The sequence below is a fragment of the Polyodon spathula genome, chromosome 1 (assembly GCF_017654505.1).
Source record: "Polyodon spathula isolate WHYD16114869_AA chromosome 1, ASM1765450v1, whole genome shotgun sequence".
In the NCBI taxonomy this organism is placed as follows: Eukaryota; Metazoa; Chordata; class Actinopteri; order Acipenseriformes; family Polyodontidae; genus Polyodon; species Polyodon spathula.
This window is the reverse complement of record NC_054534.1, coordinates 95,670,902-95,695,040: the sequence shown is the minus strand read 5'-3', so window position 1 is coordinate 95,695,040 and position 24,139 is coordinate 95,670,902. Positions and strand designations below refer to the sequence as shown.

Sequence of the window (24,139 nt, the reverse complement as noted above, 5' to 3'; positions counted from 1 at the left end):
TGTTTGCAGTAGAATTTTGTGGCAAAAATGACAGCCTAATTGTATTTCTGTTTTCCTTGCCAACCCCAGGGTTCTGCCCAGGTCTTTTCAGCAGGGCGCGCCGTCCGTCTTGCAGATGCTACTGTGCCTTTAACAATAAATTTTGATTGCACTGCAAGCAGACTAGATCACTTGCACGTTGCTCAGTTAAAAAAAAAAATAAATAAAAAAATAAACTTGGAACCACATGACAGCTGTGTTACGTCTTGACACAACATTTAACCAATCAGAGAGTGAAGGGGCGGGTTTTTTGTGTTAAGCAGTTCGAGAGGCTAAAACGTCAAAATGGCTGCTAAAAAAATAGCCGTTTATTTTCAAAGCAAAAATAGTGACAATGAATGAGGGTTTCATAGTAAGCCGGCGACAGGCAAAATCCACTGCCTAATACTATGTTTGCACCGGCTACTTTATTACCCCGCCCCCATTGTTGTGATATGGTAACAATATGTACCCAGGTGCTTGTAAGAGATTTTGGGGGTTTTTATAGAGGCTGTAGGCCTTTAAGAAGAAAGGCATGATGGTATATCAGCTGTTGTCAGCTGACATAAATGCTTAAGTGCAGCAGTTCTGGATTATTACACTGCGGTTTCATGCAGCAGTTACGATGGTGACCAGAGGTGTGAGAGTACTGAACCTGTAAAGGAAATGGTTAAAATGAACAGCTGCATTCAAAAAATGTAGAACAGCAAAAAACAAAAATAGATAACAAAATACCTAAAAATGCATTAATAAAATGCCCTGAATACTAAACAAAACAAATTAAATGAGGCAATAAGCTCAATAATTACACTAAAAAGGAAGTGAAAAGGTTACCCTTTTCCTTTTTTTTTTTTGTGAACTCCAGTAAACCTTCATTATCTTTCCCCAGTCAAATCATAGAGTGCCTAAATAGCATGGTAATTTACCATAATAATAATAATTAAAAAAAAAAAAAAAAAAACAGTAATAAAAAATATTGAAAATAAAAAAGAGCAATCAGATATACTCAACAAAAGACAACACATTATTCAAATTCTTTGTCCTATTAAGTTTTTAAGGCAAGGCAAGTTTAACTTTCTTTAAAAGTGCTCCCGTCTATAATGTTCTGCCACCCGGCTGTAGACAATTCCTGGGGAGAACCCTGAACTCCCTACTGTTACAAGTAGTTCCTGGAGCATCCTCACCTAATGGCAATCAGGTTTTCAGGGGCTGAAAAGCTTCAGCCCTTATGCCTAAAACAACCATATAGACTGAAACTGAAGATCTAAAACAAAATTATATTTGAGCAGTTTGTTGAAATATCTTAAAAATGTGGTGAATTGAAATACTGTCTGTGCCTATGGGCTGTTGATAAGATGCCATTCTTATTTTCTTTTCAGAAAGTCTCCGTCATAACAATTTGTTTTTTTTTCAAAGCAATTTGATGGGTAATGGTCCCTTAAATTGTTTCATCTCCTAGACAAAAACATTACAGATGTGCAAGACACCAGTTTTGGCCTCTGGGAAGATGGAAAAGTGGAGGATGAGCTTTCACCAGAAGAAATTCAAATGGTATGTGAATTGTGTTAATACTTCATTCGTAGAAATATGCAGCATTTTTTGCTTTTGTTTTTACTATTCACGGGCATTTTTTTATTTTAATTGTGTTTTGTATTTTACTTTTATATTTACTGAAGCTGAGTTTAACCACATGTAATGAATACTGTTGATTTTTTGATGCTTACTTTTAATTTGAACCCTTACATTGTATTTCTCTTACCTGAGTTGTGCTCCCCTAATTAACTATAAACTTTCTTTTTCCTATTTTGGTACTCGCCTGACATTTTGAGTACATATTTACAGCACTTACGAGTGTTGGCTTCCCAGAATCCTTTTGGAAAAATACATGGGGTCATGTCCAATTGACCTTTTAATTTGTATAAAACATTTAGTATAGCGAACCGGGACCACCCGCTTCCAGGAGAGGGGTGCGCAAATAAATGAAACAAGGCAGTTTCGACTCTGCTTAGTCCCCCTACAGCAGTGAGAATTGAAGACAGCCCCATAAGGAGTCATTTTGATCACAGTTCAAGCATCCACATAGGTTTTAGGAACAAACAAAAAAAACTTATATTTTAAGTGTGAGTGAACAATGGAAAAAACCCATCTGTAGCCGAGCAGAAAAGAACAAAATGAATGAAGACGTTTCAGTATGAAATAAGAGTTTCTTCTGAATTCATCATGTGTGTTAAACAATGATTACACTGTGATATAGAAGACTAGAGTAATGCATTAACTTGTCATTTTTAAATACAAATTGAGATTTTTTTTAACCATGTGTAAAGAATTGTTTGTTATTTTTATTACAGGTTTTGTTTTCATCTTCGCAGTTATTAATAATAGAAAAAGAAAACTTGATAAATATCTACACTATTTCATTTCCTATAACCTCCTATTGTCTACCTGTTTGTACATATTTGCACAGAAGGCTAATATGGAAGAATTTAACAAACAAGGAATTATATTTTGGTGTAAAATGAAACAATATTGTGGGACATTGCAGCTTTAAATATAGTGAATCACGTCCTACTTTAGTAAAAGTCTCTCTTAGCGAGTGTCAGGTTTCAAGAGATCTTTCACTTCAGCACATTAGATACAATGTTACGACTTTTATTTCTTATTTTGCTGATGGCTCCCCTACTTAAAGGTCTCTTGAGCAGGTAATTTAAGTTCTTCCTTAATGGTGCTAATTATTGAGGATATATACATTTGTGTGTCACATGGCACGTGCTGTTTAGCTCCTAAAGATGACTGTTCAGACTCTTCATTGTTGTTAAAAAAAAAAGAAAAGAAAAATAAGTAGATGACAGGCACACAAAAGCTTCAAGAACCACATCATTGACTGAACAGTAATTCTTCCTGTCAGCAGTATGCAGAATTTGCTAAACAGGCTCCAGTTATATATATATATATATATATATATATATATATATATATATATATATATATATAATATATATATATATAATATTACAAATGTCTAACTAAATTTTTAAGAGAACTTCCATTTTCAATAGTGTGTCTGCAGGTAGCACTCAATAAATATTCTTTGATCTGAGTCACTGTCACTTAACAGTATTTTTTTTCACCTATACCTTTTTGAAGGTGTTAAAATTGAGTTGATAGATAAATACAGTGCATCCTGAGTGAAGTGGAAAATAATACATCACAGACTGTTAAAGTATATTTCTGCTGTTTATTTATTGCACAAGTAAATCTCACTGTATTATGTTCCTGTACCTTTCTGAAACATACGAAGGATATGAATAATTAAAGATCGGCTTACATTTGGTCCCTAGGTAACAAGTCAGTAAACATTTGCACAACCTATGGTTAGTGGGCAATGCAGAGAAATGGAAAAGACAGATTGATTATGGTGAGTCACTATATTGAACTAATGAGCCCTTTGTCAGATACATACTGTAATACTAAACCTAGAGTGAGCAATAAAGCCTCTCAATGTAATGGAGTTTGTTGCCACTACAGTCGCACTTACTCCCAGCAATACTCACTAAAACTAAGGCAGAGAGAATGCACAGGATTCATATAAAAGTCTTGACTCAGATGAGCCATATTATCTGTAGAAGAAAGAGTGAACAAGCTTGTGGCAGGCTGGTGAGTGGATAGAGGCCCAGAGACAGTCTGGAGTTCAAAAAAATAACTATTTTATTATAAACACAAAAATGAAAGGGCACAAGGGCCAAAACAAGACAATTTAAACACAAACAAAATAAAAAAAGCAAAACTCACAAAAATAAAGGTTTCCAGGCTGGGCAATGCCTTCACTGGATTCAAAACATTCAAAAATCACAAACACCAAAACCAAAACACCAACCTGCTTCCTCAGCTCCCTCCTCCTAAATGAAAAGCAGAGGCCTCCTTTTATGTCAGGTGGCTGGGCGCTGATTGATCGTTAATTAAACTAATCATCTAATCAACCCCAGCCACCTGAACACAATGAACCAAGGCAGGTAGGGGAATTTAACCCCATCCCTGCCAATTTCTAAAGGGCAGAGCTTTGCTCTGCCACACACCTCCCCCCATGTACAACGTACACCGGCCGCAATCGGCCAACTCCCCCCCCCCCCCCCTTCCCCCCACCCCCCCCCAAGAGTCCAATTATGTCCCTTGGGTGGGCTGTTTTGGTGGGTGGTGGTGGGCGGGGTTGATGTCGGAGCCCCCAAGACTTTTTTGGTTGAGGGGGCCCCGAATCTCCAAGGTAGCACGGCGACGACGGCGGCCCGGCTCCCTCTCGTGGCGGAGGCGGCAGCGGACCCTCAGGAGGCCTAAAAAACAAAAAGGAGACACCAGCGACCCCAGGCAATGCGGAGCAGCAGGCGACCCCAGCCGATGCGGAGCAGCAGGCGACCCCAGCCGATGCGGATGCGTCATCCCTGAGAGGTGCAAGGCAGGCATCCTTGGGCCATAGCTCCTCCCCCCTGGGCTCTGAGAGCGGCGGCTCCTCCTCCTCCCTCCCTGGCTCTCGGGACAACGGCAGCTCCTCCTCCTCCCTCTCTGGCTCTCGGGACGACGGCAGCTCCTCACCCCTCTCTGGCTCTGGGAGCGACGGCTCACCCCTCTTTATTGGAGTGACCGGGGCATCTCCCATGTCTACCGCCAGGAGGGCAACCTCTGGGAAGGACGCCAGGTGGTGTTGTTCCTTCCATTGTTCCCACCTCTCCCCATCTCGATGCCACAGTGTTTTGGTAACTATGGGGAGATCGTGGACGAGGTCTGCCTCAGGGTGCATCAACCATTCCCAGATCTCCTGGGACAGTGGTGAAGGTGGTGGTGCTGGAGGTAGTGGGGTGGCCCCTGATGCCCGGGGTGAACACTGCACCTCCTCCTGGGCCTGGTTGTAGGGGCATCCTGCCCAGTTGTGGCCGTCCTCCTCACACCGGCCACACCAGTTTGCCGGTGGCACATCTGGGCAGGACCGCCAACGGTCCTCCTTTCCGCACCAAGAACACCAGGGGAAGAGGCTGGCTGGGTCCTCCAGCAGTGGCTGCAGCAGCTTACATTTCTTCAGCTGCTGCTTGTCCTGCCTTTGCCGCTGTCTGCTCTTCTTTCCCATGTTAAAAAAAAAAAAAGATCTCAAAAATCCCCCCCCCAAAAAAAATAAAACAAAATACTGCTCTGAGCCTCTAGGTGGCGCTATCCCACTGCTGACACCAAATGTGGCAGGCTGGTGAGTGGATAGAGGCCCAGAGACAGTCTGGAGTTCAAAAAAATAACTATTTTATTATAAACACAAAAATGAAAGGGCACAAGGGCCAAAACAAAGCAATTTAAACACAAAATAAACAAAATAAAGCAAAAATACACTCACAAAAATAAAGGTTTCCAGGCTGGGCAATGCCTTCACTGGATTCAAAACATTCAAAAATCACCAAAACCAAAACCAAAACCAAAACCAAAACCAAAACCAAAACCAAAACCAAAACCAAAACCAAAACCTGCTTCCTCAGCTCCCTCCTCCCAAATGAAAAGCAGAGGCCTCCTTTTATGTCAAGTGGCTGGGCACTGATTGATCGTTAATTAAACTAATCCTCTAATCAACCCCAGCCACCTGAACACAATGAACCAAGGCAGGTAGGGGAATTTAACCCCATCCCTGCCGTGCTCTGCCACAAAGCTTATGTAGCATTTAATTTTCTTAGTTTCCCCCTTATTTTTATATGCAGTTTGGACAAGAGAACCAAAGGCTTGTCAGTGAGATAAACAACCCAGTGGATAAAGTCAGGTATGTTTTTTTTTTTTTTTTTTATTTGATCATGTTACTCATTTCTCTAGGGCTTCTCTTTCATCTGAGTCATCGTATCCAAATGGGAGCAACATCCCATAGCAAACTATAGGTCTCTCTGAGTGTTAATGTTAATTTGTGTTAAATAGCCTGCGGCATGTATGTGTTATATCTCTATAAATGAATGCTGGAAAACAAATACTATTAGTCTGCAATTATGTGTTCACTAATTATGTTATATATGTAAACTTTTCTGCAATAACCTCTCACAACAGTATCACTATTTCCCTTTTGAATGGTTATTTACCTCTTAAAGACCTGAATCCCGAATATTGTTTACCAAAGCTGCTCACCGAGCCTGTGACGAAGTCATGACTCCGCCCCCAAGGTGTCAAAAGGACCGTGCTCACAGATCTCCGCAACATTTTTTTTTTTTAAGACTGACCTGATCAGAGAGCCTTGTTCAGATAAGTACTTTGCTTCTATCTGCATATATTTTACATGTTTCTGTTTTAAATAAATTCTGTGTGATATTTCAACGAATCCGATTACAGCGGTACTGACCCCGTTCTAACCCTATGCCCCTATATGCCCCTATAAGTTAACAAACCCGTACCAACCCGGTTCCAAATGGTGCCAAAGCCGCCAAACTGGCCTGATGCCGACCAGGTTCTAAACAAGTACTGAACTGGTTCTGAACCAATACCAACCTGGTGTTAAATACACCAAACCAGTACCAAACTGCCTCGGTATAGACCTGGTTCCAGCCCGCTACCAAATGGTGCCGAGGTCACCGGTCTGGTACCAAACCAGTCCCACTCATGTCTTGACCTGCCTGCTCCACATCTATAAGCAGATTGAAGCAGCACCTCTACAACTGTATCTGTACATTGCATTGCATGCTCCTTGCATCACGCCCGGGTTCTATCCCTATGACATGCAAGGGGAAACAACCTAAGACAAGCATGGCAGGTGCTGTTCCTGCCTGGGGCAGAAGCATGCCAAGGAGACACTGGTTAATCGCAGCTTCTGAAAATTTTGTGCCCATTTTTTCCAAGCGCACCATCTTTACGTTCCTCATCCACCTCGAGCTTTGCCTCTTCTTCCCCTCCGCAGCTGAAGAATAAGAAGTCGCTGTTCCAGGTGCGCGGCAGACTCAGAGCAGATGGCAACGGAGGTGGGAATGTTCGCAACAGAAGCCACAGGCTATGCATCAGCCTAGGACTTTGCTGCCACAGCTTCTCAGGGAGCCATCTGTAATAGTGCCATCGGTTCACCACAGACATCTGGGTGCTTACTACTGTTCAGACCAGCTGTTCACTGCAGTTCAAACATGGTCCCAGTCCTCTTCGGGGCATGATGACATCATCAGCCACGTACCTACAGGACCCCCCCCCCCCCCCCCGCCTTCTACATTATAGGTCTATCTGGCAGCTGTTTCAGCTTGCAAAGTTAAGATTGACTCGTCTCCCCAGGAGCTCAGTTCTTGGCGCGGCAATTTTTGAAATGGTCTTGTTGGCTTCGGCCGCCTGTGAAGGACATTGTTCCTCACTGGAGGCTAAATATGGTGCTTAATGCACTCATGAAGCCTCTATTTGAGCCTGTGGCAGGCTGGTGAGTGGATAGAGGCCCAGAAACAGTCTGGAGTTCAAAAAAATAACTATTTTATTATAAACACAAAAATGAAAGGGCACAAGGGCCAAAACAAAGCAATTTAAACACAAAATAAACAAAATAAAGCAAAAATACACTCACAAAAATAAAGGTTTCCAGGCTGGGCATTGCCTTGACTGGATTCAAAACATTCAAAAATCACAAACACCAAAACACCAACCTGCTTCCTCAGCTCCCTCCTCCTAAATGAAAAGCAGAGGCCTCCTTTTATGTCAGGTGGCTGGGCGCTGATTGATTGTTAATTAAACTAATCATCTAATCAACCCCAGCCACCTGAACACAATGAACCAAGGCAGGTAGGGGAATTTAACCCCATCCCTGCCAATTTCTAAAGAGCAGAGCTGTGCTCTGCCACAGAGCCCCTAAATTTAGCTGAGTTGAAAATTGTATAATTTAGTGGCTTTCTTGCTTGCTAACACCTCCACAAAGTGGGTGAGTGAGATGCAGGCATTCCCTATAGCAAAAGCCTTCTTAAATTTTATAGACGCTAGTACAAAGGTTACGCTCTTTACCAATCCTGCATTTTTGCTGAAGATTATCTTGGCATTCCATGTCACCAGTCTGTGGAATTGAAGTCTTTCCATCCACCACCTTTCCAGTCTGACAGAGCGTGACAGCTCCATAAGCTCTGCCCAGTTGGGGCCCTGGCGTACTATGTTGTTGACAGGATGAAAATTGGAGCCAGTCTAAACAATTTTCTGTCTGCTATGGGGCAAAATCCTATGGTCAAACCCTGTCTAAGTAGTGGTTGACCAAGTGGAGAACAGACATGTTCGGGACTGCTTATGAGGACATATGGACATATGCAAAGCAGCAGTGTGGGTTACTTCTCATACCTTCACTAGGGTCTACAGACTAGGTTCTTAATTTTATGGATCCTCAAAACCCTGGTTTTGGAACTAGAGTGTTAAGGATGGCTTCCCAGTTGACCCTTACAACACAGACATAGAGTTTCTCCCTCAATTTTTTCACTTTAGCTAATTACTGGGATTCCAAATGGTAAGGGCAGCCTCTGTGCTTACCCTTGTAGCATTCCAGTCGTTCAGCAATCTTACCTTTGGAACGACTTGCGCATACTGACCCCTTCGATAATGGTTACATTTCGTACTTGTTAGGTTAGGAATGTTAGGTTATTGTCATAACCATGCTTTCCTGAAACAGAACTGTAACCATTAACCTTTAAGGTCGCTGTGTCCATGATGGCAACAGGTTTGAAGAAAAAATGACGTTGAGATCTATGAGTGCAGTCCTTTTGATACCTGCGTCTCAGGCTTGGTGAGCAGCTTTGGTATACAATATTCAAGACTTGGGTCTTTTAGGAGGTAAATACCCATTCGGTAATGGTTACATTTCTATTTCAGGGAACTAGGGTTATGATAATAACCTAACGATTGTTTTGGTTACGTGGATTAAAAATGTTGGTTAAGTTGTCAGTCTTAATACTGAATAAACGCCACCTCATACTTTGATAACTAAGAAAGTAATGTGTCTGTGGTTAAGAGATATAGAAGGTATTGCTATGCAGGATTCGCCTGAGGCAAATTAAAAATCTGATGAGGACTAGTTGATGTCTGTGTCTCAATAGTCCTTTGGGCGAGTACTTAAAACAAATGTACACATGTATTCTCACATTTAGTCTTGTGTTAAAACAATGCAGGGAAGTCAATTTTCTAACTGGGTGTAGCAGTGGTGAATAAGCATCCACAAATAATGCTTAGAAAACTCTAAGAAGTGAAACCTCCCTTCATCTCCCATGCAATTCCAACCCCACTTAATGGCATTTTACATATATGTTCTCCCTCTGTGCGGGATGCATAGTTTATTGTTTGAATTTATTGAAACATGTTGCATCTTCTGATGTAAGTGTAAAGTCATTTTACAAAAATATGGAGATTTGTAGTGGGTTACAGCCCTGACTGAAGGTGTCATTAGGTCAAACAATAGGTCACATTTTACTAAACGTTTGAAAACTAATAAACAAACAATTACCATAATGAACAATATTGTAGTATGTCTTAAAATATAACACAAAAGTTTCAGTTCTTATCTATAAACAGTAAAACGTTTTAAAACTTGGGACTCGCTGTCTGCAGCTTGATGTTGTTTACATTATCATCAGCATATTTTCAATGACTGGAATTTATTTTTTTAAAACACACTTGTCTTATACGAGTACAGTATTGGCGAGCGGTAATCAGTTTGTTTGAAAACCAGGCTTTAATCACTGATAATAGGTGCACAGACGGTGATTCCATGAGTGCTCTGGGGCTCAAGCACCAATGGGGGAAAATAAGATCCTGCATACTGCAAATAAATCACCTGTTCTGTCAAATGATAGTGTGGATGCTTCACAAACAGAACTGTTATTGCAGCATTTAAAAATAAACTTCAGAACTGTTATTGCAGCATTTAAAAATAAACTCCATTTATGGAAAGTCTCCCAGCTTTCTTGAAATGATCCCTTGTTTTTCTTTGTATTTGTTATGTTCTCATTAGTGTCAAAACCTAGTAGATACAGCGTCCAATAAAATAGCCACCTAGCTAACAATTTCATCCTGAGGGCTACAGTGAAACATACTGTCTTTAAATGGGGACTTTAGTGAAGACCGCATGTGTACATGAGTACATTAATTATTGTAGTAATTCATAGCCAGCCAGCATTTTTATAAATAGCAAAACATGTAATGTAAAATAAAATAAACATTGTATTTGTGTCACCGGTGTCCATTTCAGGTGGAGCATCGTGGTCGGCAAGGTGACACAGCTGAGAGAATTTTTTCCTGTCATCCCGTCTGGTGCTGTCAGTGTCAGTTTCTCAGCACACAGTATAGTAGTTGCTTAGTAACAAGGTGCAAACAGGTGATTGATCGATCTGCATGAGCATTTACAAAGGTGTTTTGTTAAAAAAAAAAAATTATAAGTGTTTATTTTTTAGCAAAATAAAATCTAAACCTATTTTTAGGGACCCCAACTGTTGTTGCTGATTCCAACTTAGGCACGTCACATAAGGACTAGCAAGTTTCAAAAGGTAGTAGCACAATATTGTTAGTTTCTAACCCTGCTATGACTAGGTCCCACATTTTCTTATGTTGAAGATTCACACATTTTAGTAAAATATGTAATTGTGTTTCTTTTCTTAGCACTCTGCAAAGAAAAATTGACCTAGCACTCCATGTAAATACTTCAATCCTACATACCATATTACCAAATTAACACCACAGTCTTTATTTTAAATTGCTAAGATCAGCTGCGGCACTTATTCAAGGGCAGTGGTAATTAATGTACTCTGGTTTTCGAAAGGCACAATTTTGTTGTTGCTTTTTTTTTTTTTTTTTTACTGTAGTTGAGGGAGGCATATATTAAAGTTTATTTCTGCAGGTGTAACTTGATCAGGGTGGCGAAGAAGTCCTACAACTTTAAACTGAAAGCTGTTGAGATTGCAGATCAGATCAGTGTTTGAATGGGTGAGGACACATACCAGTATCAGTAGATAGTGCTGCGTATCAATGGTATTTTTTTGTTTGTTTGGGTTTCATAAACTTTACAGTAAAATACTGGTATGCTCCAGTATGTAACTGTATTATTTTAAATACATTTTATTGCATTTATATAGCGCTTTTTAAACACAAGTATCGCAAAGCACTGTACAGTACATAGCAAAAAAAAAAGAACAAACTATAATACATTTGTATAGCATGTCACACATACAACTGCCACATTCAGACCATAAATAGCAGATTTAAATACTGTATACACATAATAGTAATACAAAAGCAGCAATTTTAAAGTTACATTAAAACCCACTAAGATAAGAGAGACATTTTATAAAAGTCCATTTTTAGCCTTGACTTGAAAACTGTCCCAGCTTCCCTGACAAACGAAGGCAGAACACTCCATAATGTAGCTCTGTAAAGGCATATTTACACTGAAGCAATTTGCCGTGTCTGTGGCGGCACTGATGCGGTGTCACAAAGTGTAAATGGGAATTGCTGGTAAAATGCAGCCACACTTTACTCCGCCACTGACCCATCTCTCGAGGTGGTTCAGTGGCGGCACAGTGCAGGTACTGAAGCGCATTACTGTCAGTGTCGTCACAGCCACCACATGTTGCGTTCAAGGTGGATTTTTTTTCCAAGTACACGCAATTTCCTGTTCCGCCACATGTTAATAAAGTCATAAATCCGATGTACAGAACAGCTTTAAACCCGTGTTTAAGGCCACAGTCATAGGATGCACTTTTGCTGTCAGCTGTCGTCGTCAGCATTTTTACAAAAAAAAAGTGTTATCCTTCTTAAAGCAGTACTGTAGTTTGTAATAGAAGTGCAAACATTTAAAATGCGCGCTGGTTATCAAAAGAAGAGATAAATGCGTAACTTGATGGAACTTTGTGAGATGCTAATATGTATTTCACAATTAGTGATCCTGCATTTTTTGTGGGAATGCGGCTTATGTGCAGTAGAAGTTTGGCTATATTTCTCAAATGGTAAAAAGATACTTTAACTTCCTTAATATGAGAGATCATGAACAAGGATGACCCCCCAAACTCTTAATTTCTGGTTAGTTAGTTTTGATGAGAGACTGCAAGGGTCGAGCTCATGTAATCTCACATTTCCTTTTAGTTGGTTCTGTGAGCCCACTAGCATAACCTCTGTTTTATCTGAATTCAACAATTATTCAATTCATTTTGTTTCTACTTGCAATGTTTTACCATACTATGTTTTTTCTGTGTTTATTTGAGCTGAGGTAGGGACAAAAATGTACGTTTAATTATTGAGGGCAGCAGTAATTCAAAGTAATACGGTATCTGCTTTTAATTTATATTCTAGCCTTCATTCTTGCAGGGGAATTAAGGAACGCGGAGACACTGAAAGCATGTGAGTCATAGGAAAATTGGTGATTATTTACTAAGGACATACAGCACTCAATCTTAATTAAAAAAAAAAAAAAACCTGAAACATTATGATTTTCTGCAAATGTATTTCCTTTTACAAGATCTCTAACACATAATTTTAAAAAAAAAGAAGCTATGTGAACATAATTTAGATCTTTTATTTAACAGCATGTCATCAAAGAACAAAAAAAAGATATTGCAAATACTGGAAGCCATAATAGTAGTACAGTATTTCATGTTAGATTGTGAAATTTCAATTTTTTTTAACTTGTCAGTTTTTTGTTAAGTATATGGAAAACTACAAAGCGGTATTCAATTGAATATGTTAGCGATACATTATTCAGCAGGTTTCATTCGACTTTATAAAAGCAAAATTAGTTGAAACATTTGGCCATAACTGTAGAGAGAATGTTGTGCAGAAACTGACATTTGATATATACATATTTAAAATTTCCACAGGAGGATATTGCAAACCCTTTTAAGTGTGCCCCGCAGGATACAGTAGTAAAAAAAAAAAAAACGTTTAGCAACATTACAGAAAATAGAAGCTGACATTCCTTAGAAATGTCAACTGTCTGCAAATCGCAATACAACAAAGTACAAGCTCATTTTATGTTGTTATCATCAGAATGAAGGTTTAGAAGAAGGTGTTTACATCTTGATACAGCAGTGGCTTAATGTTTTATTTAAAACAACAAACTTGAGTAAATGGAATACAAATCATGCTATATCAGAATCCAGTTGTTGTTCTTTTTTCCAGCAATTCTGAGAAATTAACTGACAAGGGGGATAGGTGAAAAAGAAAGCCAGACAGACAGACAGACAGACAGACAAACAGGACCAGATCGTCGGGACCTGTATTCTGGCACGTTTAAGTACATAAATCCGTGCAGTCCTTTGGAGGGGGGGGGGGGGGGGGGGGGGGGGGGGGGGGGGTGAAGCAGTTTTTCGTTGCCAATGTTTTGTCAAGCTTAAATTTTTTTTTTTGGCTGTGGCTGATTTGCAGAACACCATGCTGCAACTAAATACAAATCCTGTATTTTTAAAGGAAACAACATTCCAAGGTAATGTAGTAAGTTGTGGATGCTATTTATAGCGATGGTTGCTAGGTTGCATGCTCACAAGTGAATTAATACATTGAAAAGTGCTTGAATTCATGAGTAAATTATTATATTAATCTTTGTTTCCTAATTAATACACAGCCACACAGTGAGCAGGTAAAAGGAAGGTTTGTTAATAAGCGTTCAGTACTTATTGGATCCGAAGTGTTTATTAGTTTTGAACAAATGACCAAAACTGACATTGAAGTGATACATTTGTCTGTCCATGGTTTGCTTTGTATTTTAAATTCACAGTTTAATTTTGTGGGTTTTTTTTTTTTCGACAGGCAAATAATAGAAGGCAAAGTTGTTGAAATCTCTAGACTGCAGGAGATGTTTTCAGAAAAAACATAGGTAATTTGACTTGCAGTGAGTTATTCTTGGTGTAATCCCCATGTTTTCCACTCCCAAATATGGGTTATAGCAAATCTGCTTTGTTAACTTGCCCTGCCCCCTTGCTGCTTGCAATTCTGCATGCATGTAGTTAGTTGTTGCTTGGAGATTCACAGTGTGCAACAGAGTGACAGAGCTGCCGTCACAACTGCTGTGCTTTATATGCCTGAATTGCTATTTCCTGCTACAGTGCAGTCCATTTATAAGAATCACTGATATAAGAATCAACCGCATATAGTGATCAAAACCACTGGGACCAAATCATTCCTACACTAACCATCTGCTTGTAAGAATCAAGAATCCGCTTATAAAGAATCATTTGCTTATCCGTTTACAACGAATCTGCTGTAGAATCAGCAAGGGACTGATGTACAAAACCACTCAAGGGTTTGAATTCCATGAACTGATTCGTTTAGAATCACCGGGAGCTTAACAGTTAAAAGAAGTTAACCCTGAAGAAGTCAAATACCCTTCAATTTTACATGTTGAGAAAAAGGCATAATGAACTTCTTACTTGGTAGATGCAATATACCATTATTTGATTGGTAATAAGAAAGATTTAAACTATCAAAAACAACCACGTGTGTCACAGGCCCCTGTGGTTCTTATTGTACAGTAGTTGTAGGTGGATGATTTGGCAGCAGCCACAATACTTTGTAAACAGGTCCACTGTAGTTGATTTTGCATGACAGCAAAGCATACATACACAGTTGGTGTTGTTACTTTCATCACACAACAAACCTAAAGGACGAGCTATGACACCTACTTTATAACAAGAAAGTAAAACCCTCTAAATTAAATGTCATCATTAAAATAAAAAAAGCCAAAATACACAACTATGTGGTATTGCAACATTATTCATTACACAATAATATGTGGCTGTAACAGGGAGAGATCTGTGCTGACTCTGCTGGCGTGTTCACGGGCTGCAGAAAGAGGGAGACAGTCGTCCAACAACCGCCTGTGAGTCATGGCAGTGACATGGGGAGGTGGGAAAGTGGGTGTGTGGACCTTCCCCCTCTCTGAATGGCTGAGAGGCGAGTCTTGGCAGATTGCTAGCCCTATAAAAAAATGCTCTGCTGTTTCCTCAGGTCTGCCCACTTAGACGCAACGAGAGTGCGGAAGCTCTGATCCGGGACCGGGAATCAGGCGAAACAAAGAGTTTCATAGCGAGACAGAGAGAGCGGGGAACCCTTGGGCAGACCCCGGCGTATTGTGAAAGAACAGTCTAGTTAGCCTACAGAGTAGGACGGTGATCCGGGTCGTGCGGGTAGCAACGACCGGGATAACGCTGCCGAGTGCAGCACCTTTTATTTGTAGTTTTATTACTGTTTTATTTTCCATTGTTCTTTTCGCCTTCTGTTTTCATTATTATTTCTTTGAGCACCTGCGAGTGCACTTGCTGTTCACGTACCAGCTGTGGTATTTCCGTGGTTCTGTCTATCATCGTTGATAGGCAGCCCACGGTCAACAGTGCCCTCTGCCGGAAAAAGCAAGAACTGTTTGCAAATAAAACTGGGCACCTGTGTGGTGTTTTCAAGTACACCTGTCTGTCTCCTAGTCAGTGAATTACCCACACCCCTTCCACAGTGGCGAATCAATAATACCACTGTCAGTAACATTTCATTGTCAACTATCTTCTATTTTAAATGAACACACTTGTACTGTATATAAATGTCTGTTACTTTCTTGGAAAACTTTTTTGAAGGAGAATCAGCCCACTAATCAACACGTCCAAGCGCCATAAAAACTGTTGTGTGGCTTGCATTCATGTCGCATCTTTTTGTTTGGCCTCTCTGTCATGCACGGTGAGGCCAAACAGGGAGATGGACGTCTTTAGAGCCTGGAGGAAGGGCTACCCTCAGCCATGGATTCCCTAAAGTTTCCTCCTACCAGCGAGTAGGGTTTTTCCTTACCTGAGTGCCAAGCAGTTCTTATTTATTTTCTGCAGGGTGCATGGCAGCCTGGAGAAGCTGGGTTCTCCCTAATTGGATGTCATGAACGGGAGGCGGGCCCGTGTTTCAGCTGCTTACTTTTGATTCATCCTTTTCCTATTTTAGGGGGTAGATGGCATTGCGCCGCTGCAGTTGTTGCATTAACCATTCATCATTTTCTTTTTCCAGTCATGGTTTGGTGGCTTTGTCTTTTGGGGGAGGTGGCCCTACAAGCCACTTCCGTTCTGCAGCACAAGACTACATGATGTCATCGTGTTTTCGCTAGCCAGCAAAAATTGCGGATAGCGGTCAGCACCCACGGACAAGGTCTCTGGCCAAATTCATTATTCATCATTAACTCTGACAATTTAAATCATCTACATTGCGGATTCTCCATACTGAAAAAGCAATGTTGATGCTGAATATGTAGAAATGCCTTTCACTATTTGTGTGACTTTTACACTTTCCTGTAACACTTTGCAATTTGTGAGTCTCGGAGCATATCTACTACACATTTGCTGAACTAGTCACAACATGTAAAGGTCTCTGCATATGTAACTTTCTTGATCTCCATTTTATCTTTGGCAACATTAATTGAAGCTGTGGTTTTTTGAGCATCACTGGCTTAAAAGTTTGAGATGTTTTTGTGATCTCTCGTGCTTACCACAAACATCATTCTTGCTCCAGCCATTAAAATCAGCCCTGCATAGTTTACAGAAAACATCACTTTTCAGCATTGCATCAGATTATGTGAGACTATGTTGTTGTCCAGGAAGCTTGACATTTGCATCAATATTTTAGTTTTTTTACCGGGAGGGCTTATCGCACGCAAAGCCATCGTAAATGGTTAAGTATGTGAGCTTGCCTCTTGCACTGAATGAGTGCCTACTACACGGCTCCCCTGGGTCCTAAACCCTGGTAGGTACAAACGGGGATTGCAGTAACCACAGACTACATTACTTTTGCAGAAATTAAAGGTTTTCTGACATAAAGGGGTTTAACAGTAGAGTTCTGAGCAAAATACGGGAGAAAATCTGTCCTGGGAGTTGTCCAGGAGAAATCCAAAAAGTGGGAGAGTCATGGCAAAAAAGGGAGAGGTGATAGTTCTGGTATCCTATTGAATAAAAAAATGATATTCCGTGGGCTGGATGACATCACTCCAGAGGCCAGATCTGGCCCATGGGCCACAAAGAAGAGGGGACGGTAAGGACACCACCTCTACCACAGTCCCGACCACCAACCCCATGCCACAGCCCGGTGCAGGGGGTTGGATCCCTCGGCCTGGGCTCTCAGACACCCAGGCTCCATGTCTGAACCTTTGGTTGCTGGGTTTGACTCCCAGGTTGGGGCACCACCAGGCACAGGTCGTCTGGTCTCCTCCTTTGCTCCCCCTGGTAACCCAGATGTCACTCCACGGTTGCCTGGGCTTGCTCCTCTGCCTAGGGCTGCAGCCGACAGGTCGTCTTCCTGCGCTCCTGACGCCCCATCCACAGCACCTGGGTCCCCTGTCGCCAGGTCTTGGTCCAGTCTAGAGGGATAGCCTGGCTCAGCAGTGGAAGAAGGAGGACCTCCCACCATGGCCGCACCCATGGTCCACTTGCTTCTCCCCTTCCGGGACTTTGGGACTAAGGGGGGAGGTGGTCGTTGGAGCCAAGTGTGCTGTGCACAAGGGGGTTGTGGGGGCGGTGGAATGTTTAACAGGGCTGGGAGCCCTGTGCAGGAGAAGGGGGTAGGGGGTTGTATTATTATTGTTATTGTGGTTATTATGATTTATTATATATATTTAAATGATGGCAAAAGTAGTGCATTAATTGTGTATTGATGGTGTAGCCGTGTTTTGTTGTTGTTTGTTGTATATAAACCCACAGCTCTCTGCACTCCGGGTGGGTGTACGGAGGAGAGTACGAGAGCAAGAGGAGAGACGAAACGAAAGTGAAACTAAAACTTATAGGAACAGCGAAGGCGATTGCCCAGCCTGACTTATTTGTGTTTGTGATTATTTTTGTTTACCTTTTTGTTTTCTGTGCTCTGTGAGCAGTGTTTTCTTGTTTAAATATTTATTTTATTTTTGTTGTTTAATAAAAACAACGCTGCAAGCATCTTTTTGAACTGCTGTACCTTGTGTGTTGTTGTTCCTGCTTCTGGCCTGATGTCACTGCTCAGCCATTTCCTGTCACTGTGTCCAAAACACTTTGTAAATTATCTTAGATCCCATCACATACAGTATTAGCAAGTTAAAGGTCTTTATTTCGACTTTTAATTAAATTAAAGAACGTCTTGCAGTGGTTTCTGGGATACAGTCATCCAGCGAAGTGATTTTTCAGCAACAGCTAGGTTAAACTAACCCATTTTAGTATGGCAATCTGGACACCTTAACACTAATGGGCTAGGGTTCAGGTAAATCAGTTTTGAATTCGGTTGTCCATTTTTTTTGTTCTAATGTGGACAGGACCTTAGACGATTGCGTCAGCAACTGCTACTTTTTAAACTTGAGCTCTTTGACAACATAATTCTGACTGCTTTAAGATTTCTCCAATAATGTACAGTTTGTCCTTAAGTGGAATTGACGATTGTTTAGAGCTGGCCATGATAATACTGCATAAATTAGAGTAATAGAGAGCAAGGTCAAGTTCAAACAGCAAGAAGTTGGCCTACGAGTAGCAACATGCACAGCACAGACCACTGCGTGCCATCGCAGTGTGTGCGTAATATCAGGAAGTATGCATGATCATAGTACATACTAAAAGGAGAATTTAAATAGGATTTAATACAATTTTATTAGTTTCCATGATACTGGTTCTTTATATAAGTGTGTGTATTATATCCCAGGTACATTATAAATGGGTTTAACTGTATATATATAATGTAAAATGTAAAATTGAGAGATCTCCTGAATCCACATATATTTCCCTAAAACTAAATTATCTGTATAACTCATTACAATAGAGCAGGGGTGTCAAACTCAATCATATAGCGGGACGGTTTGGGTTCAAATGCACATCCCACGGGCCACCCAGTTGGGCCTATGAAAATGAAAAGCCTAGCAATACGATATTAATTTACAGAAATTCGGCTGTATAAAAACGGGAGCTAAATTCGTGTCAACAACCCAAGTAATGTCAAACACATTCATGAATAAAATTATATGTATACTGACTTAGTGCTGTGGCTGCTCGCTTCTTGATGCCTTACACATCTTTGTTTGGACCACTACATCAAAGTTTGGAACAAGTGTCTGGGCTGCTGCTACCTTTTTAGTAGAGAGTTCAGGTGTGCATCGGCAAGTTGCGAATCCAATTTTGATTTGTTCATGTTCATGACATAGAAAAGTTGTTTGCACACATACATTGTGTCAAACATGGACAAAATTATCGCGGCAAAAGACCTCAGCTTGCGGTAATTTGGTCCTACATACTGATATAATGCTTTCACATCAACACTGGAGAATTTCTTTTTCAAAGCAGTATCACACTGCAAATCAATTATTTCCATCTGTAGCTCTTCTGAGATCTCAGACACACTGATAGAAAATGGGTTACAAAATATCGCAAAGTCTTTCTCAAGGCTTTTAAAGTCTGAAAAACTTTCTTGGAATTCCATTCTCAAGTTGGAGATTTTGCTGAGTGTATTTTGTGAGTGTGTCACGGCGCTCTGCCGTTTCTGCTTGTCGTGATTTTAATGTTGGAAAGTGTGCAGTATTATTTTCCGAAAGTTGCGTTTCCCACAGCTGAAGCTTAATCTCAAAAGCACGAATGCTGTCATAAACATCTGTCACCAATTTATTGCATCCCTGCATTTTGGTGTTAAGACAGTTGAGATGTTTTGTAATATCAACCATGAAAGCAAGATGCTGCATCCATTCATCGTCTTGCAATTCAGGCATAGACCTCCCTTTCTGCTCCACAAACAACTGTATTTCACCATGCAATTCATAGAAACGTTTCAATACCGCTCCCTGGCTTATCCAACGAACCTTCTTGTGATATGGCAGTGCACGGGGGTTCTGGGCATCTTCACAATTCCTCAATTTTTCTTGGACAACTCTACACACCTTATCGACCTTCCTTTTTTTTAAATAACATAATTAGGGTATACAAATTATATCGCACTTCAAAAAACAAATAAATCCAATGTTGTACAGGTAAGTAGCTTGCTAGCATGTGCAAATCTGATCAAAATCCAAATTTGCGGACTCTGGGCTATTTGTTTCCTCTTGTTTTTTAAAAAAAATGTAGCTACAATTTCATTAAAAGACACATCCCCTACAATTTCATCAAAAGACACACCTCCTTCTCGTGATAAATTAAGATAGCAGCATTGGGATTGGCTAGAATTATGGTTAGTGTATCAAGTTCACAGATAATGAGGCTTGGAAAAGAGAGTTGATTTATTTTTTGCGGCAGGAGGCGCCAAATCCCCCGTTTCAATTTCATTAATTCATAAAAATGAATACACGTGACGGGCTGGAGGAAGGGGCTTGGGGGGCCGAGTCCTGCCCGCGGGCCGTGTGTTTGACACCCCTGCAATAGAAGGTTACATAGGGACATATCATTTTTATAAGGTTTTCTATTTAGACTAAAATGCTTTGCAGTTCTTTTAAAACATTTGTTTGAACAAGCAAAACCTTTAAAAGATAAACATGTTTACAAACCTCATATGGCTTTTGTTTGTGAGAGGAAATACTATTATCTCTTTTTATCAATAATAAATCTCTATAAACATGTTTACAAACCTCATATGGCTTTTGTTTGTGAGAGGAAATACTATTATCTCTTTTTATCAATAATAAATCTCTTTACATTTTTATATCTCACAGTATATATAGAAATATACCCAATGAACAATGTATTGGATTTCACAGTTTGCCAGTTCATCAGTCCAAAATGGAGTTGCTTGACACTGAGCCATCTGTCTCTAAAGAAAATTGTTATGTTGCAGGCTGTAAAAGTGTAATTTACATCTTCCCCTGCTGATTTATTTAAATATGTGTATTCCTGTCACAAGTGATAGCACACTGAAGCATTGTTTAATTATTTGAAGCCTGTAAATGTTTATCAACTAACGTCCTCTGTATGTATTGCTGTGGTTAATTTGTTTTAAATTGATGCCCAACAGGAGTCAGAGATTGATAATATTCACAAGCTGGTCATCGGTGCAACAGAGAACGTCAAAGAAGGCAATGAAGACATTAGAGACGTAATGGTTTTCTAACAATTAAGGTCTGACGTATCATTATTCATTCTTACCTTTGTCTGCTAGGGTTTTATAATGTATTTCATTAAAACTCAAGACCAATTAACAACAAAGATGCGGTCCTTCATTCGATTTTAAAATATGTTCAATATTCAAAGCGTAGGTAAATTGCTTTGAAAAGGTCCTTAAGTGAGCTCAAGAGCTTCTATTTAGTTCTTGTGTCATGCCATAGATATATGAATCATAGGCTATATCAGCCCAACTGCCCTTGTAGATCAAATATTACGTAATGTGTACATGTTTTTACTGTTGTTTCAAAAAAGCTTTTTTTTTTAATCATGGTGCTCTGCAAAGGTTTAAATTATTACCGTGTAGCAATATAGCTTTTTCTAGGAAGCATCTTTCAAAATGTTTATTTTTTTTATAGGCAAACCAGATAATTACATATAGGAGATAGTATTTCATTTTTTTGTGCGCTAAACTACACATTGAAAATAATTATGCACCTGCTAATGTTACTCAAAGCATTTCTTGATAAATAAACTGCAGACAAACAAACTTTTAAAAGATCAAGCAAATGTTTTATTTGGTGTACATTTATTATATTTTAACAATTTTTAGCAAAATTCATAACAAATGTACATTATATTTTTAACTTTGGGTACCATTATTATTATTATTATTATTATTATTATTATTATTATTATTATTATTAAATTAATTTGGTTGAAATACATATTTTTGTACCTCATTGAAAGTTTGTGGTGACAAGGGATTTCAACAGTAGCTGGCATACTTTTACTGGAGTAAAGTATTCAAGGCCATATTGGTGGATTGGGAAGCAATTGCCAGGGAAAATGGAAGTACACTGGCAAGCTCACTTCAAGACAGGAAGCTAAACATAGGGTTTAGACCTATACAGTATTTGTTTCTGAACAGCCAGCCGTTGAGACTGCCCAAGCACCATGACCTGCTCAATCAGGCATGGAGGACCTTATGGCATTCCTACCCATCAGCCTGAGGCTCTGGGTCTGGCCAGTGAACGGCTGCATTGATCCATCTGGGTCTGTCCAATAGGGTTATTTACACCTTACAAAATGCCACAGCAGCTCCACATGTTCCCAGTACTGGTACAAGTGGAGCGTCTTACAGACATGGTGTCTGCCTCATGGGTTCGACCCCATACCTTGTCCCATGGCAGTAATATTGCAGTTTTGAAGGACCGGTTTGATGAGCGGAATCCCCTCTACACTAAAGGTCTATCTGGCAGCCATTCGGCTTGTCATGTCAAAATTGACTCTGTCTCCCCAGGAGCTCAGCTTCCTGTTGGGGAACATGTTTTGAAAGGGGTTTGGCGGCTTCAGCCACCTATGAAGGACACTGTTCCTCACTGGAGGTAAAACGTGGTGCTCAATGCACTCTTGAAGCCTCCATTTGAGCCCATGCATTCAGCTGAGCTGAAATATTATCTCTGTTTGCTTGCAATCACCTCCGCTAAGCAGGTGAGTGAAGTGCGATCATTTTAAATTGTGAAAGGCTGCTTAATTTTTGCAGAAGACAGCATAAAGGTTACACTTCATACAAATCCTACTTTTTTGCTGAAAACTATCTCAGCATTTCATGTCATGTATGTGGAACTGGAGGCCTTCCATCCACCTTTCCATTCTGACAGGGAGCAACAACTCTATACGTTGCCCTGTGAAGGCATTAGCGTATTATGTTGACAGGACACAAAGTTGGAGGCAGTCTGAACAGTTTTTTGTCTGTTATGGAGAGAAGTCACATGGTCAAGACCATTTTTAAACAGAGGCTATCTAAATGGATAGCAGACACGCAGGACTGGCTATGAGCTGACCAACTTGCCAACTTCCAGTAAAGCTTACTGCCCATTCCACCAGGGTCATGGCAACTTAATGGGCTTTATTCTGTCAAGGACATGTGCAATGCAGTGGTGTGGACTACTCCCTATACCTTTACAAGTTTCTATAGTTTAAATGTCATGGATCCACAAAACCCTGGCTTTGGAACTAGAGTATTGAGGGCAGCTTCAGGGTCAACCCTTACAACATAACATAGAGGTGAGTTTCTCCCTCAGTTTTTTAGCCCTAGCTACTTGTTACTGGGGTTCCTAATGGTAATGCACAAGGTAGCCTTAGGCTTAGCCTTGTAGTTTTCCAGTCATTGTGAAATATTGCCCTTGCGATGGCTTTGGTATGCCATCAGTTAATGGTTACATTTCGTACTTGAAAGGGAACCTTGGTTATTATCATAACCTGCTTCCCTGATAGAAATGTAATCATTAACCTTCAAGGTTGCTGCCTGATTGCAGCATGCCTGGAGGAAAATTATACTGGTATCTGTGTGCAGTCTTCTGATGCCCTTGGGGGCGGTCATGACTTCATCACAGGCACTAGCGAGCAGCTTTGTTATATCTATTCAGATTTCGGGGTCTTTAGGAGGTAAACACCCATTAGGTAATGGTTACATTTTTATTTCAGGGAACCAGGGAATTTCGATACCCCCTTTTATGTATTTTGAATGTTCTTCCATGTACAAAAAGTGGGAAAAATACAAGTATACCTTTTTTAAAGCTCCATTTTATCATACTAATATGTTTTTCTATTTTCCAGGCAATTAAAAACAATGCTGGTTTCCGTGTGGATTCTTTTCTTCCTTGTTATGTGTTCCTTTATCTTGCTCTTCCTGGACTGGTATAACAGCTAATGTAGAGAACTGGTCCTTGGAAATTGTCACATTTGAGAGCAAATCTGAATCCTAATTACTTGACCCGAAATACAAATTTGACTCCAGACAGGACCAACAGGGGTTAAAAAAAGAAAGCACTATGACGATTATACTATCCCACTAAAGCCTCCATGTCTTGTAAAAAGGTTTAACATGCATGACATTGTAAGGATGACCTTTATTAAGATGTGTGACTTTGTATGATGTCTGAAAGGTTTGTCTAAGTGGTCTCACCAGAGTCTTATCCTGTTCACTCCAAGAATGTTTAGCATTTGTTTGCAGTGAGGATGATTTAAGACGAGCTGCTATACTTAATATTTCAGAAGAAAAACATTGCACATTTTTTAATTAAAAGTCAGTGAAATGAATCCGGTTGTGTGGTCTACTTTGATTTAGAGGCAGTAATTAC

The 24,139-nt window shown here is 40.2% G+C and overlaps 1 pseudogene; it reads left to right on the top strand.

Moving 5' to 3' along the window:
• Nucleotides 1-643: 643 nt before the first annotated feature.
• On the top strand, nt 644-24,044 carry LOC121327815 (annotated as a pseudogene).
• Nucleotides 24,045-24,139: the final 95 nt, after the last annotated feature.